A 15,850-nucleotide genomic window follows, 5' to 3' on the forward strand; every position below is an offset into this window, starting at 1 on the left:
GGAGTACCTACAGCCTGGGAAGAAGCTAGCTGTCAAATGGATGGACAATGTTTTAGAATCATCAGAAAGACCTTCCATCTGACAAATGCATGTTGTTGTACAAAGGCATAGACTTGGAAAACCATCTGTCTCAGCTGCTTTTCCAAATCAAGATGACCAGCAGGACATGCTTTCTTCTTGTCCTTCATAGTGACAGCTGATTCAGGATCTGGAGCTAAATTATCAACAGTCATTATTCACATTCAAGTTTGGTCGATAACTTCCAAATCCAACCACACATCACTCTCCAGTCTCCTTTCCATGGACAGATATGTTTTGACATGTTTGTATTTTTAAAATGCCTCACCCCTTTTTTATTAACATTAATCCATTTAACATGTTCATTTATACACACATCCTTTCTATAATTTTTCTTACTCTGTAGGTTTGGCAGGTAAGTTTTTGGTGAGATAGCATGAGGAGTAAACAACCTAGTCAAACGGCTGAATTTCAGAAGCAGCAGCCTCAACTAAGCAACTGAATAACACAAAGAGTTTAATTGTGACATAGTCAGACTTGCAGATACTCAGGAAGATGATGATATGCTTTGAGTTGTCTATTGTAGTGCTGTTATTTTTGTTTCATGTAAAATTAGAGGATTTGAAGATCAGATAAAACTAGACTAATACATTAACCATTCCCCTCTGTAGAGGGAATCTACATGATCTACCTGTAGACACGATCTAAACAAAAGAGACAGAAAATCTGTAGGTGATCAATAGTGAGCTTATTACAGTGTAGTGGCTTAGCTAATTTGGCTACATGCCTATTTTATCCACTTGGAAAATGCTTGAATAAATCCTTCCTCCCACCAAAAATTAATTGAGTATAAGCAGGTGCTAATGGCCATGGTAAGAAAAAGTAATTTATGATATATGACAGACTCAAATTGTTTCTGATTACATCCACATATGCCTAATTAAGTATAGTAAGAACTATTTGTGTAAATTTGAATCAATGGTAAACTGTGCTTAAATGATGACTTACTCAATATTTTTTATCAATCATTATCAACCTAGAAAAAAGAACTCACAGCTAGAAAAATGGGAAAATGGATTTTTAAATGAAATTAGGAAGTATTTTGAAAAGAAGAAAAATAAGAGTTAGAAACCACAAGTGGAAATCATTGTGTGTTCAATTACATTAATGCCACACAATCATATATCTCAATAAAGCTGAAATTAAAAAAGAATCACAAGAACCACCAAAAAAGTCCACATGATCATAGTTGCAGAGGATTTAGAAGTCAGCATGTCTACACCCACCAGATGAAAGAATCTGCTATATCACCCATCACTGCAAGTCGATTATATCATCTCTGAACAATACTAGTGTCAGAGAACTTGTTACTTTGCAAGGTAGCTCTATCTGTTCATATGTGAATATTCTACTTGGAGTCTTCCTAAGCCAAAACATTTATAAGTAGTACCAGAACTCCATGTCATCCGAGTAACACAAAATTAAATATATATATATATATATATATATATATATATATATATATATATTCCATTAAAGACCTTCCAAATATTTGAAAATGACTTTTTATCTCTAACTTTGTCCTATCTCCATAAACAATCCCAGTCCTGACAAAACAGGAAAGAATATCCAATGGGAAAAAAGACAGTGTCTTCAACAAATTGTGTTGGGAAAACTGGACAGCCACTTGTAGAAAAATGAAGCGGAGCCATTTTCTTACACCATACACAAAAATTAACTCAAAATGGATGAAAGATCTAACTGTGAGACCGGAATTCATCAAAATCCTAGAGGAGAACACAGGCAGCAACCTCTTCGACCTCGGCCACAGCAACTTCTTGCTAGACACATCTCCAAAGGCAAGGGAAACAAAAGCAAAAATGAACTATTGGGACTTCACAAGATAAAAAGCTTTTGCACAGCAAAGGAAACAGTCAACAAAACCAAAAGACAGCCTACAGAATGGGAGAAGATATTTGCAAATGTCTTATCAGATAAAGGGCTAGTATCCAAGATCTATAAAGAACTTATTAAACTCAATACCCAGAAAACAGAAAATCCAGTCAAGAAATGGGCAGTAGACATGAATAGACATTTCTCCAAAGAAGACATAAAAATGGCCAATAGACACATGAAAAAATGTTCATCACTTGCCATTAGGGAAATACAAATCAAAACCACAATGGGATACTACCTCATAGCAGTCAGAATGGCTAAACTTAACAAGTCAGGAAGCAACAAATGTTGGGGAGGATGCAGCGAAAGGGGAACCCTCTCACACTGCTGGTGGGAATGCAAGCTGGTACAGCCACCCTGGAAAACAGTACGAAGTTTCCTCAAAAAGTTAAAAATAGAGCTACTCTATGACCCAGCAATTGCACTACTAGGTATTTACCCAAAGGATACAAACATAGTGATTAGAAGGGCACTTGCACCCCAATATTTATAGCAATGTCCATCATAGCCAAATATGGAAAGAGGCCAGATATCCATGGACAGATGAGTAGATAAGAAGATGTGGTACATAAATAAATAGAATATCACTCAGCCATCAAAAAATGAAATCTTACCATTTGCAATGACATGGATGGAACAAGAGGGTATTATGCTAAGCGAGATAGTCAATCAAAGAAAGACAAATAGCATATGATCTCACTCATATGTGGTATTTAAGAAACAAAACAGAGGACCATAGGGGAAGGGAGGGAAAAATAAAATAAGATGGAATTAGAGAGGAAGACAAACCATAAGAGGCTCTTAACTATAGGAAGCAAACTGAGGGTTGCTGGAGGGGATGGGGGATAGGGTAACTAGGTGATGGGCATTAAGAAGGGCATGGGATGTCATGAGCATTGGGTGTTATATGCAACTGATGAATCACTGAACTCTACTTCTGAAACTATAATACACTATATGTTAATTAATTGAATTTAAATTTAAAAAACAAGCAAAAAATAGTCCCAATTCAAACACTTCCCATGTGCATGGTTTCCTCAACTTTCATGATTTTAGTTGCTGTCTTTATTCATTTAATATACATTTATTGAGCACCCACCACATGCCAGGTATTGAGGATATGCTGATGGATGAACAACATAGTACTTGCACTCATGGAGCTTAAAGTCTACTAAGAAATGTAAATGCTTTAATGCAGATAATTAGAAATGTAATGTGTGTTACAAAGCAGAAGGTCACAGTTACTATTCAATTCTTAAAAAGTAGTTCTTTGTGGGGTGCCTTGGTGGCTCCGTAGGTTGAGCATCTGCCTTCAGCTCAGGTCACAATCCTGGGGCTCAGGGGGATTGAGCCCTGCACAGGGCTCCCTGCTGGGTGGGGAATCTGCTTCTCCCTCTCTCTCTGCCCCTCCCCCCAGCTCATCCTCTCTCGCTCTCACTTGCACTCTTTCTCTCAAAAAATAAATATATAAAATCTTAAAAGGAAAGCCTAAATCTGTATGTAAAACTCCAAGAATTGTTTTAATGAAGGCAACATACATTAGGATGATTTATCACCTTGATCCAATTTACGATTCTTTTAATTTGGCTAAGATTGAAATAACTCAGAAATCACATATCAGAATAGAAAGCAGTCATATTAAGGCTGAGGTAAATCAACATTTTGGCATATAGTTCACAGCAACTGCTGACTTCTATAATTATACCATGCTTCTCCAGGTAAAAGTATAAACTATCTTAAGGAAAACTTCTAAAGGAAGCCACCTGGTTCAATTAGTTAGTGCTCTGTTCAGATGACCAATGTGCATATCAAGAGCAGGGTCCTCACGTAGGTAGAAAGGGGTTTGATCCCCTTCCATTTCTTAAGATTCTTCATATGTTAAAAATAATGAAGAACAGCAAAAAGGAAGTCCGTAAATTAAACTATTTTCTGCTAACGAGCTAGCAATTTTATATCAATATAAAGATTACTGAATGTGTAATCATATTCCCTACAGACATCACCCATAATTTCCTCCAAATGCCATCCTGCCTGGACATATATATCCCCTTATGAGTAGTTTGTGCTGTATTTTCCTGAGTATGGTGAATGAGTTGCATTACTGTAATGAGCAGATCATGTTGTGCTCTTCAGATGTTGTCAACTGTTAATCAAGGTATCCTACAAAATAAATAGGTAAGCAAAAAGTAGTTTGCTGATTAACAGGTAGTGTTCTACTAAAGCAACTGCATAATCTTCATGCACTTCAATTTTGTTTTTTTTGGGGGGGTTTTTTTGGCCTTGGATATTTTGTCTAGCAAGTCAAGATGTCAATTCTGAAGCTTTGTAGGTTGTTTCTGGCTTTAACGTCCTATGAATCTTAATACTGCTTAATTAAGCTTAGATTAATTTCCTATTACCATCTCCATAATGTATAGAAAAGAAATACTTCGGTAATTAAAAGACTAACTAAAAGATTAAAGAAATAACAAAATTTTAAAAGTTTCAAGAAACTTGACTACAAATGATGTTAAGTAATCTGTTTCCACTTTTGAAACAATCAGTTCTTATAATTCTATAAAATGTTTTTATGGCAGATTTTAGCATAGATCTTTTCAATCAAATATCTATGAAACAGCATGAGTCTAGAAACAGATTACTCACATGGTGTTTATTACCCCTTTGCATGTTCTGGATGAGTTGTACAGCTAGCTAAGTTAACTGTTGCTCAGAATATTCTGAGAGTAATAATCAATGCAGAAAAATAGCAGATGTCACAGATGTTGGGATTTTATCCTGCATCACTATGACATTTATTTGAACTCTTGTTTTGCAAACTCAATAACTTCTACTTAACTTTTTGCCTACCCTTAAGTGTTTTTACCTTTCTTTGTAAATTATCAGATATGAGTAGTAACCTAACTGGCCAAAGGTCAGTTGAAATATCTAATACCTACCACTTTGGAGAAAAAGGGAATTGCTAATGTTATTCTGGATCTTGAAATGCAGATGAGAATGTGAGTGTGTTTATAAATAATGCGCTCAGGATGAGATTGGTGAGGAAAATACACAGTACCCAATGTATTTTTCAAATACTGTTTAGAAATATTTATTTCCTTTAGGTAGTAGCAATGTATGTGTTATTTTTTTTTGAAGATTTTATTTATTTATTCATGAGAGACACACACACACACACAGAGAGAGAGAGAGAGAGAGAGATAGATAGAGAGGAGGCAGAGACATAGGCAGAGGGAGAAGCAGGCTCCATGCAAGGAGCCCGATGTGGGACTCGATCCCTGATCTCCAGGATCACACCCCGGGCTGCAGGTGGCGCTAAACTGCTGCGCCACCGGGGGCTGCCCTGTATGTGTTATTTAGAAAATGTATTGCAAATTCTGGTTTGCTTGTCTTCCAAAAAGTCTCATAAAAAAACATGTACTTCTGAGGACTGGAGCCTAATTTCTACATAAACTGTCTATCTATCTAGATAATCTATAAATCTATAATCATGTATTATGCATGCTTTGGATAACCATCTAAATAGTTACAAATTGATTTGGGGAATTCTCTGAGGTTCAACACATTGCTCTCTTTGATATCCATGTTAGAATAGCCATTGGATTTTTTTTTTAACCCAAACAGACTTTTCAGCATCTGGAACTGTTTTCAAGGAAGAAGAGCGGGTGAGTAGATCCAATGGTGAGCACTTGATTTTAGTTAATTGTACTTTATGATAGGTACATGCTGCTTTAAAATTACTGTAATAGAGCCATGGATGACAGTTGCCTCATTTCCAGACAAATGTAATCTAAATTAATTTAAATAAACTAAATTAATTATCTCTACCTTATTCTTATACAAGGTTGTAGTGACAATGAAATAATACGATTCTTCCAAGTAGCTTAAGTTATTTAAGAATTGGATCAAAATTTCTTCTGCAGGGAGGATTCAAGGTTCTAATTTCTGATCCTGAGCTATGTTGTAGATATATGAAAAGAGAACATGGTAGAGATTAGTAGCCAAGACTCTAGAGCCACACTGCCTGGGTTCCACCTCTTGGCTCTACAGTTCACTTGCTGTGTGACCTAGACAAGCTAACTCAACCTTTCTGAGCCTCAGTTCTTCTTTGGTAAGGTGTGGTAATAACATCATCCCCTTGTTGGGTTGTTTTAAAGGTGAAATGAGTCATTTTTTAAAATGTTTAATGCAAGCCATTTAAAGTGCTTAATGGGCATAGTAAGACCCCTCCCCCCCCCACACACACATCCATGGGTGTATTATTATTATTATCACTGTGTTGATTAAGTGTCATTTGCTTTGGGGAAGCAGACCTAAGGCAACTATTGGCCTGTTGTATAATATTTTTTTAAAAATTTTTTTTTAATTTTTATTTATTTATGATAGTCACAGAGAGAGAGAGAGAGGCAGAGATACAGGCAGAGGGAGAAGCAGGCTCCATGCACCGGGAGCCTGACGTGGGATTCGATTCTGGGTCTCCAGGATCGCGCCCTGGGCCAAAGGCAGGCGCCAAACCGCTGCGCCACCCAGGGATCCCCGGCCTGTTGTATAATATTGAAGATGTTTAAGATATAACTGGGGCAGGATCCTGGCATTTGTTCTTGTAATTCTTCTGGGTCTGAGAAAGCAATACTTTCTGTACTTGTCCTACTCTCCCACCTTACCTGTGCTCTGACACCAAGTATCATCCCTGGTTCACATTACTGAATACTTCTAAGACAATGTAGACGTGAAGACCATACTAAAAATAAGTAGCCACTTATTTGCTTTGGATGTTGAAGATTAGGATTCAGGTTAATTCAAACATCATTCCCCTCAAACATCATTCAGATGATTTTTCTTTCTTGTGTTCTTACACAAGTCCTTAAATAAGGTTCTAGCTAACAGTGAAGGCAAGCTAGAACTTTCATTAGTTCCCTCACCATAAGAGCAGCAAAAACAATCTTTGTTCAGACTAAAGATTGCAATGCTATCATTAGTAACGCTAAAACTTATTATCTAATAATAAATTAGATACTAAAACTAAAACTTGGTTATCTGATTTCTGAAGACAGTGATTTAGTAGAATTTTTAAAGTGCAAATTGATACATTAAAGTAAGTTTTTAGCCTCAGTTTTTGATTTGGAAGATTACAACTTTCTGCATGAAGTAACAAGAGATGGCAAGGTGGAGGGCGAGAAATGACTGAAATAAAGATGGAATAGCACATCAGTCGCCAAATACACAACATAAATACTGCCCCACTCCAAGGTACAGGGAAAAATAAACAGGAATGAAAACTCACTACTAACTTCAATACAAAGAGTATTGAAATTAAAAATATATCAGGGCACCTGGGTGGCTCAGTGGTTGAGCATCTGCCTTTGGCTCGTATTGTGATCCCGGGGTCCTGGGATCAAGTCCTACATCGGGCTTCAAGTCCTTCCCTGCAGGAAGCCTGCTTCTCCCTCTGCCTGTGTCTCTGCCTCTCTCCCTGTGTCTCTCATGAAAAATTAACTTTAATTTTTAAAACATGAAATTAAAAATATATCATTTTGCTTCTCCCTGAGGCTCTGGTTTGAGATACTGTGGATACAAATTTATCTTCTCACTAAGATTCACTTCAGTCAAAGCCATTTATATCCACTACTGACAGATCACAAACCCACTAAGGAAGGACCACATGTGGTGGCTTTCCTTGTGGTGTGTCATGTAATGTTTTAATATGGCTTATTAAATTTCAATAAAGACAAGTTTTTCTGACAATTCAATAAGGCATAAACTCATCAAGAAGTAAAGGGACGTTTGGGAAATGTTCTCTTTCTAAACTATTAACTACTTCTCAGTGTCTTAGTACTTAAAACTCACTCATTCTGAAGACTTAGTTCTATCTCTTTCAATCATGTACACATGACCCAAAGGCTGGAAAAGAAAGGGGAAAAAAGAACTTAAGGGCATTTCAAAGTTTATTGTTAGCTTTACGATAGAACTCAAAGAAAACAGCAACTGTGGCTATATTTGACATAAATGGACAAATCTTACCTAAAAGCCCTGCATATAGTCATGTATGTGAAATAGATCATTCTGACAGTCCTGAGTGCTTCTTGGGTTCTAAATATTTTATGCCTTCCCCATTTGTTAATGCTTCCAGTCAAATATAGATATAGAGAGAAATACAGCAGGTATTTCTAGCAGTCAGACGCATTTAATAGACTATAGATAGAGTATGCCTGGCTTCTAAACTTAGACTTGTTTCATTCACTTAGAATCTCAAGAAAGTATTTGTAAACTCAATGTTGTGTAATCCTGGAAAAGTATGCAGAATGGTAGATTCTGTAACTTTTTAAGCATGTTTTCTAAAGACCAGTTGTTTTTCACATAAATGAAACTGTCTAACCCTAGATAAGAAAAGCATTGGAGATTTCTGTTGTGCTTTAAATAAATATTCATAGTTCCTTCCAAAGATCACATTGTGGACATTTTCTCATGGTAAACATTTGAGTGAGCAAATATAAACCCTACCAAAGAAAAAAGACCACATAGCTTGAAAATCCTAAGACAACATTTGCTTCTTCAACAGACATTGATAAGACAATGTATGCTCAAACTAGGGACTATGTTCTCCTTGGAAACAGAACCAAAGAAAGCAAGCAAGCTGGAAAGATGCGTTAAATGGAGTTTGAAGGTTTTCCGTGTGCTTAAAAAAATCCATACTGTATCATATCCCTTATAACATTAAAAATTGATCTAGACTCTAGTTCAGTGGCTCTTCACAAAAAACTCTGAGTTATAACAATCGCCTTCTACCTCTTCTTTCATTGACTCATAGAGCTGCCTCCCTTAGCTCTGCTGTCCTTTTTCTTTGGTTTTTCTGTTTGTTTTAAAAATACCCTTAAGAGGGATCCCTGGGTGGCGCAGTGGTTTGGCACCTGCCTTTGGCCCAGGGCGCGATCCTGGAGACCCGGGATCGAATCCCACATCAGGCTCCCGGTGCATGGAGCCTGCTTCTCCCTCCGCCTGTGTCTCTGCCTCTCTCTCTCTCTCTCTCTGTGACTATCATAAATAAATAAAAAAAAACAAAAAAAAATTAAAAATACCCTTAAGAATATTCATGATATTAAAAGAATGAAGTATAGGATGATATGTATTGTACAATCTCAATTGTATAAAAGGATAGACATCATCAGACATTCTCTCAACTCTAAGTGGCTTTTTCTTTATTATTTTCTGCATTTTTCTTTTTAAATTATATATTTTTTAAATTTAGATAATTTCTACCCCTAACATGGGGCTCAAATTCACAACCCTAAGATCAAGAGCCACATGCTCTACCTACTGAGCCAGCCAGGTCTCCTCTGCATTTTTTTTTTTTCCATTTTCTAACACTTCTAAAATATACTGGTATTGTTTTTATAATTCTGAAAGTAAACATTATTATAGGCTTTTAATCCATTATCCACATATCTGAAATATGAAAATGAAGTTTCTCATGATTTTAGCACTCCTTCATTTGGCAGCACGACCTGAACTGACCTAGCAAGAAACTATTTACAGCCTTTATCCATCTTCTGAGAATCCTGACATATTACTCTGAAGAAATACTAATGTGTTTGATTACGGAGTTCTGTCTCAGACTTCACTGGGTTTTTACAAAATGTATAGTTCATGTGTCATATTTCCAAAACCTAAAAAGTTCTGAATTCTGAAACACATTTCACCCTAAGCATTTCAGATGAGGAATTGTGGATCTTTCATAAAGTAAAAAAATTAGTAAGATTTTTCATGAAGCCTAAACACTATATATTGATGGTCATGATCCAATGCCATTGAGAACTCAGATGTGACTACTAGATATTTTGTTCTATAATGAAATAGGTCATAGTAAAGAAGATAACTGACAAACATTAATTTTTAAAACTGTTATAGTAAATTCTATTTGCAGTAAGATCCACTAGCTCCTTCCCTTTGGAAGTCTCCATAATTTTGAAAATGCTATAATTGGATATTTTCTTATCTGATGCTTCCTTATGTGAGATTAACCTAAGGAGGCTGGACAAACACTATCATTCCTAAGTCCTAATATTCAGAGAGGTAAAGTCATTGATTCTGCTAATATCCAGCAATACTCAAGTTAGACAAGTGCTTCTGATTCCTGTGATAATGTGTTTTGTTGTTTTCTTCCAGCATACCATTCTGCCTTAAAACTTTGGAACAGACTTTTTTTAAACGTTTGGTTTTTTTAAAAGAAATTTTCCCATTTTTCTACATAGACAGTATGAGGTAGAGCAAACACTATGAGTGCTGAGGTCAAACCAACAATATCTCCCCACCTAGGAGACCCTGACCTTGAATAACTTATTGAACCTCTCTGATCCAGCTTCTCATCTCCAAAATGGAAATTATCCTAGGTAAACTTTAAAAAATTCTAGCACATAGGCTACAGTGGATACATGATCCCCACTAGCTTTGATTTTCCAAAACAGTATTGGGTAACTCAGGCAAAGACAGTTTAATGAAATTTTATTTTAGATGACAATTTGGTTTTGTTTGTTTTTACACTTCAAATTTTTAGAGCTGGTTAGTCTTGTATAATTTTATATTATTAAATTGAGCTTCAAAGACTGTCACCAGTTTTGAGAAAAATAATCTCATTTTAGTGTATGCAGGAATGGATGCTGGATTGCAGCACAACTCAGTCACTTATTTATAAGTTGAGTTTTAAGAACTGTTCTGTTTTCTTCAGTCATCTTTCTCAATGGTCAAATTGTCATCCTGTGTTACAGAAATGAGTTCTTTTTTAGCATTAAGTTTGACTCAGATATCGAGAAACTTACATATTTACATATTACATTATATATAATATATATTTTATATATAAATAAGTAGGTGCTCCATATATACATATGTATATGGAGAAAGAGAAAGAGAGAGGCAGAGATAGAGAGACAGAGACACACAGGGTGAGTTTACTACATAATTTCCTAAAATGCTTTGAGTGTATGAACAAGTGAGGAAAGCATTTACATATGTATTTTTATTTTATCAATAAAGCCTTATGAATTCATAGGACTTATGAATTTATTTGGGCTAAGTAAGAAGCAGGAACTCCTGGAGATAAAGACCCAGGAGGAGTTGATCACCGCTGCCAAGAAACACAGTACTAAGAAAAAGTGTGCAGCCCCTAGGGCACTGATGTGCAATAAGAGGTAGGAGCAGCAGCTGGTGCAGATCGAGGGCAACCATCGAATTTCAGCGAGAGGCCCTGGAGAATGCCAGTACCGACACCGAGGTGTTCTAGAATGTGGGCTATTCCTCCAAGGCCACGAAGGTTGCCCAGGACAACATGGACACTGATCAAGATGAAGAGTTAATGCAGGCCATGGCTGACCAACAGGCATGAAGCAGAGGAGATTTCAACAGGTATTTCAAACCCTGTAGGATTTGGAGAAGAGTTTGACCAGGATGAGCTCCTGGCAGAATGAGAACTACCACAGGAGGAACTGGACAGGAATTTGCTGCAAATAAGTGGACCCGAACCAGTCCCTCTTCCAAATGTTCCCTCTCTAACCTTACCATCAAACCCACCTGCCTATACCCTGTCCGGCCTGCCCGGCACATGCACACACCTACCCGTTGCACAGGCTCCAGAGTCTGGCCGGCCCCGGCCCACACGGGACCAGTTCAATGGCTCCAGCCCAGTTCTCTGTTTCCTTCATGTTGTCCTCTTCCTCTTCCTTCTTCTTGAATCTTCCTCCAAAGCAGCAGGGCCACATCACTGCTCACTCTCTGTGTAGTGGTCTGCACCCAGCCAGACTGGGATGGGGAGGGGAGAGGGGAGGGAAGAGGATGGGGAGGATGGGAGGTGCCTGATGTTTATAATGTGGAATTCCTGTCAAATAAACTGTATTTGCAAATCCAACATAGAGCTTCTGGACTTTGCTAATTTCACTGCTGAACCACAAAGGAAAGGGTTACCATTTGTAGTTGAAATGATCTGAAAGTGTAGCCTCTGTCCTTTTTAAGTCAGTTAACTTGTCGCACATCTCTTTGTAAGACTCGTATGGCACTGGCAGAAAAGTCGTTTTTTTGAAACCCATAAGCTTTTCCTTGTACTAAGCTCTAATCTGATTTTGCTTTCCTTGAGAGCTGTATTTCTGTTCATCGCCTGTGTCCTGGCCCCTCTGTTTACCACTCTGCACAATCCTCACTCCTACTCCCCTGGTTTTTAGTAGTTTGTGACACTGATTTGGAATAGATGTGTTCTCTTGAGAGCATGTGAGACCGCAGAGTTAAATTTGAGCTATATATTTTTCTAACATAGCTCTAAGATCCTTGTTGCTATTTGTGATAACTGATACTCATTGGAAACATGTGCATTCATTTATATTCAGATGAAATTATGTTTTGCACTATTAAATATCTCAATTAATTCTCATAAAAAAGAGATAATTTGGAGATTAGGTCAAACAATAATTTGAAATATTTCTAAAATAAAAACTTCTAAGAAGGTTAATGATATTGTGTACATCCCAATATAAAATAGATATTTCCTTGACTAACCCTTGGAAAGTGACTTAAACTAGTTTGCTAAAAATAATGTTATTTGATATCATCTTATAATATGAGAGACATAGCAAAACTTAACTATAGAAAAAAGTTTTATTAAAAAAATTCATCCTAAAAAAAAAAATTCATCCTGGATGTAAATGTGACATGTCACACAGTAAAGACAGTTGTATTATCTTATATATAATAACTATCATCTATAATAAGCAATTTATTAATTATAATCTTATCCACTTATTAATAGATTCAAAAAAGCAATTCACAACTTTCTCTTTTCTATACCCAATAATGGTTTCTATATGAAATAGAATTTATAAAACTTCATGTCTTAATTAGATTCTGAAATTCAAAATTTAGAGAAAACTATGTTGGCTTTTCCCCTTATATTAACTAATCAAGATTATTTCCTTTCATTAGGAAGGAAAATGTTCCATCCCACCAACAAACAGTATTAATTCAGAGTACTCAAATAAAGACTTTCTACTTCAAACAATATTCTACCCATTTATTTATTTTTATTTTTAAAAATATTTTATTTATTTATTCATGAGAGACACACAGAGAGAGGCAGAGACATAGGCAGAGGGAAAAGCAGGCTCTCAGCAGGGAGCCCGATGCAGAACTTGATCCCAGGACCCCAGGGATCACATCTTGAGCCGAAGGCAGCTGCTCAACCACTGAACCACCCAGGTGCCCCTTCATCCACTGATCTATATCATTTGCCAAAGAAAAAGATATCTTTGATTATCCTGTATCCATTTGACTTGGAAGTCTCATCATACAGATACAATCAGGATTCCTTCCCTATATTTTGGACATTTAAAAAGGGAAACCAAATTGACTACCAGGATCAATGGATCACTGGGATGTCTGAATTTCTGCTTCTGATGAATGAAGCAAGAAGTCATGAGAGCTAGACATTGTTCATTACTTTTAGAAACAATTTTTAGACCTTTATTTACCATGTGCATCGGTTGGCAATGTCCATGTCAGAGAATGAAAAAAAAAGTACAAGATTCTTTCATATTGTGTCCAATGATCCTTTTCTCATGCACTATTTGGGCTGACTAGTGACAAAAGTGCTAGCAATGGGAAACAACAGACATCTAGACATATCTGTTTGATGTCAACTCTATTAATAATCACCACTTCCTCAAATAACAAAGAATTTACAAGTGGTTACTCAAAGGAAATAGATGAATTTGATTTTATTTCACTAAATAGAATCCTAATGGTTTAAGATTACTAACATACTTCCTAATTGACCTCACTTTCCAATGACATTAAGTAAAATAATTCCATTTCACATTTACCAATCACTGGTAGTAGAAACTAAAGATTCTAATCAACTGCGTCTCAAAAGATGAGAGGTACTACATGGCCTGGTTTGCTTGAGACAGTCCTGATTAATGTCTATTTTCTCTGGGTAATATTAATCATGCCATTTTCTGTTGTCATCCTGGTTTGAATTATAAATTACATAGTCTTCTTAACTATACTTGATACTCACAAAATACTTCAAAAATCTCACGAGGAATGGCACCTTAATAACACAAAGCATTAGATTTCTTGCTTCTTGTCAATTTGTATTAATGCCAAAAGATATATTTTTTAGATACGTAAATCATATGCATAAAAAGTAAGCCTTTCACGCTAATGTTTATTAACAATAGCCAAAAGAAAGAAACAATGCAAATGTTCATCAACAGATTAATGGATAAACAAAATGCAGTATATACATACAATATAATATTATTCAGCCTTAAAAAGGAAGAAAATTCTGACACATGGGACAACATGGATGGACCTTAAAGACATTAGGCTAAGTGAATAAACTAGATTACCTAGAAAAATCAAATTCAAAAATATAGAAAGGGGTGTTACAGGGGTTAGGGAGAGAGAGGAATAGAGAGTTACTATTTACAGGGTTAGAGTTTCAATTTGGGATGATGAAAAAGTTCTGGTTGACAGTGGTTGAACAATAACATGAATGTATTTAACGCTACTGAAGTGTACATTTAAAAATGCCTAAAACTACCGTTTCATATTAGGTACATTTTACCACAATGGGAAAAAAAGGCATGTATTAAAAGTAGGTGAAGGGAATTAAAAGGTACAAACTTCCAGTTATAAAATAAATAATTCATGGGAACCTAGTGTACAGCATGGGGAATACAGTCAGTAACATAATAATTTTGTGTGGTGACAGATGGTAACTAGATTTATCATGGGGTTCACTTTGTAATGTATAAAAACATTGAATCACTATCATATACACTTGAAACCAACAAAATATTATATATAGGTCAATTGTACTTCATTTTTTAAAAAAAATAAGGAAAATAATACAAGTCTTGTTAATTAATTTTTATATGTTTTAATAATTTATTATAGCTGTTTTTATTGAAAACCAATAAAAGCTAGCTACGTGTCAAGATCTTGATGCCACACAAGGAATTTTGATAATATTAGCTGTATCTCAAGTGCCATAATCATATGCCTAAGATCCCTTCTTTATGTTATTATTAAGAGACTCTACAACCATTTTACATAAACTTTGTCAGTTGACTCAGCAACTATCAAAAGCATTTTGTTAGCTTCACCTAAACTTCTTTGGCTTAAGGTCGAATCTTAAAATCAGCAATCATAATGAATACATCAGAGTTGATTATTTTAATTCAGATCAGAACAGAAAACCTTTTCAGGATATTTAGTTGTTACTGCCTGTAAGTTACCAATTGTTATTGTAACACCTCATCACCTTCTTGCCACTCTGAATTGCTGTCACAACATTTCCTTTACTCATCTCTTTAAAACTACCATTGTAATCTATGGTTTTCAGTTTCCTGCTTATCAAGCACAACTATCCATATGCCTGAAACACTCTGGAGTGTATACTTTTCCTCTCTTGTAGTCTCTCACCATTAGACTCAAAAGAAACAGCTAAGTCACCAGACCCCACACTTCAATATAAAGGGCTGTTTCTGCTCCCATTTTGAGTGTAGATTTTTACTGGAGTAAGGGGAAACCATATGGAAGACTAGAGAGGCCAGAAGCTAAGAGAGCCAGTAGAAAACGGGACTGCAACTATTCTTAATCTGCCTCCTCTCTTTCATTCCTGCATTCCTTGGTGCCTCCGCAAATGTATTGCCTCTTCTCAGCTCTGTGTAATTGTATAATACAATGAGTAAAGCAAAAATAGGAGAATGTACTCAGGAGCTAGATGCTCCAGATTCAAATTTTAGCCCTAGCATTTGCTATGTAAACTTGGACAACTTCTTTAACCTCTCTAGGGCTCAAGTTTTGTTTTTTCTTTTTTTGGGTTTTTTTTTTT

At 36.1% G+C, this 15,850-nt stretch overlaps 1 protein-coding gene and 1 pseudogene across 4 annotated transcripts in view; one reads left to right on the forward strand and one right to left on the reverse strand.

Moving 5' to 3' along the window:
- The window catches only part of NKAIN3 (sodium/potassium transporting ATPase interacting 3), a 605,524-nt gene that overhangs the window by 395,136 nt on the left and 194,538 nt on the right, over positions 1 to 15,850 (reverse strand). The gene's annotated exons all lie outside the window — the stretch shown is intronic.
- LOC121498973 lies at positions 11,023 to 11,744 on the forward strand (annotated as a pseudogene).

Source organism: Vulpes lagopus, chromosome 9, assembly GCF_018345385.1.
Source record: "Vulpes lagopus strain Blue_001 chromosome 9, ASM1834538v1, whole genome shotgun sequence".
NCBI lineage: Eukaryota > Metazoa > Chordata > Mammalia > Carnivora > Canidae > Vulpes > Vulpes lagopus.